Source organism: Dama dama, chromosome 20 (genome assembly GCF_033118175.1).
Source record: "Dama dama isolate Ldn47 chromosome 20, ASM3311817v1, whole genome shotgun sequence".
NCBI lineage: Eukaryota > Metazoa > Chordata > Mammalia > Artiodactyla > Cervidae > Dama > Dama dama.
In genome coordinates, this window is record NC_083700.1 from 90839523 (window position 1) to 90841689 (window position 2167).

Here is a 2167-nt window from a genome sequence, read left to right on the forward strand (position 1 = left end):
TTTCTGATCTGTCCCTTTTTTCTGTCCTACTACTTCTGCTTATTTCAAGCTTTCATAATCTCTCACCTTATTTTCTACAACAATCCCTAACTGTTTTCCCAGCCTTCAGTTTTGGCTCCTCTATTCTTTTTTTTTTTTTTTTTTGGCTCCTCTATTCTTATCTATGCACTGCTAATTAATCTTTTCTAATATCCAAGTATGACTACATCATTCTCTTGGTTGAAACTCTTTAAGGACTACCTTTCAGGTACGACCAGGTGCCTAGCCTGGTACTGCAGGCCTCATGATCTGGCGCTCCAGTATCATCTCCTGTACCCTGCCCTCCACTGTGCCAACTAGTTGCAGATTCCTGTAGCACGCCCTGCCCTTTTTCTTCTCTACATCTTGAATGCTCTTCCTCTCCTTTAGATGGCTATTTCACCCTTCAAAGATACTTCAAGAATATTTATTTTCCAAAGTTTTCTTGGTCATTCTTCCCTAACAAATTATTCTCTCCCAGACAAAATTAGTTATCCCTTATTTGTGTTTTCATAATGTTTATACATATACTTATCATGGTAATTATCACATTCTATTAGTATTTGTTTATGTTTCTGAGAGCTCCTTGAGGGAAGAGAGATTTGCAGTTCCAGAACTCATCAGAGCATGTCTTTTTTTTTTTTTTTTTCTTTTTACAAGTTCTGGTAAAGTACACATAACATAAAATTTATTATCTTTACCATTTTAAAGTGTACAATTCAGTTAGCATTAAATACATTCATAATGTGCAACCATCACCACCATTCATCTCTGCCACTCTTCTAATCTTGTAAAATTGAAACTCTACACTTATTAAACAATAATTCTTCATTCTCCCCTCCCCCAGCCCCTAGTAACCACCTTTCTACCTTCTTTCTATGATTTTGACTACTCTAAGTATATAGAATCACACAGTATTTGTTTTTTTTTGTAACTGGTTTATTTCATTTGGCACAGTGTCATCGGAAGTTCACCTGTGTTGTAGCATATGCAGAATTTCCTTTCTTTTTAAGGCTGAATAGTATGCCATTGTATGTATATACCACATTTTGCTTATCCATTCATTCATCAATGGATATTTGCATTGCTTTCACTTTTTAGCTATTGTGTGGATAATGTTGCTAAGAATATGGGTGTACAAATATCCGTTCGAGACTAGTTTTCAAGTCTTTTGAGTATATGCCCAGAAATGTAATCGCTGGGTTATATGGTATTATAATTCTACGTTTAATTTTTTTGAGGAACCACTTACTGTTTTCCACAGCAGCTGTATCATTTTGTATTCCAACCAGCATTGCACAACGGTTCTAATTTCTCTACATCCTCACAAACACTATTTTCTAGTTTTTTTTTTTGTTTATTTGTTTGTTTTATGGGGGTAGCCATACTAATGAGAGTGAGATACAATGATATCTCGTAGGTTTGATTTGCATTTCTTTAACGACTGGCAACGCTGAGCATCTTTTCATGTGCATATTGGTCATTTGTATATTTTCTACAGAGAAATGTGTATCAGGTTCTTTGTCCATTTTGAATCAGGTTGTTTGTTTTTTTGTTGTTGAGTTTTACTTCACTCTATACTGTAGACATCAGATATATGATTTGAAATGTTTTTGCCCATTCTGTGGGTTGCCTTTTTACTCCATTGATACTGTCTTCTGATGCACAAGTATTTAATTTTCTTGAAGTCCAATTTGTCCATATTTTCTTTTTTTGCCTGAGCCTTTGGTGTCATATCTAAGAAGTCGTTGCCAAATCCAATGTTGTGAAGTTTTTGCCTTATATTTCTGTCTAAGAGTTTTATTATTTTAGGTCTTACACTTAGGTCTCAGATCCATTTTGAGTTAATTTTTTTATATGGTATTAGGTAAAGGTCTCACTTCACTCTTTTGCAGTATGACTATCCATGTACTATTTTCCAGGCAAAAAGACTTTTTGCCTTTGAATAGTTTTAGCACTTTCATTGAAAATCATTTGATCATATATTATCTGGGATTTATTTCTGGAAAGAACGCATGACATTTTAGAGGATTCAAAGATGAATCAGAGTATAGATTATCCTCAGTTCAGTTCAGTTGCTCAGTCGTGTCCAACTCTTTGCGACCCCATGAACTGCAGCAAATCAGTCCTCCTGTCCATCACCAACTCC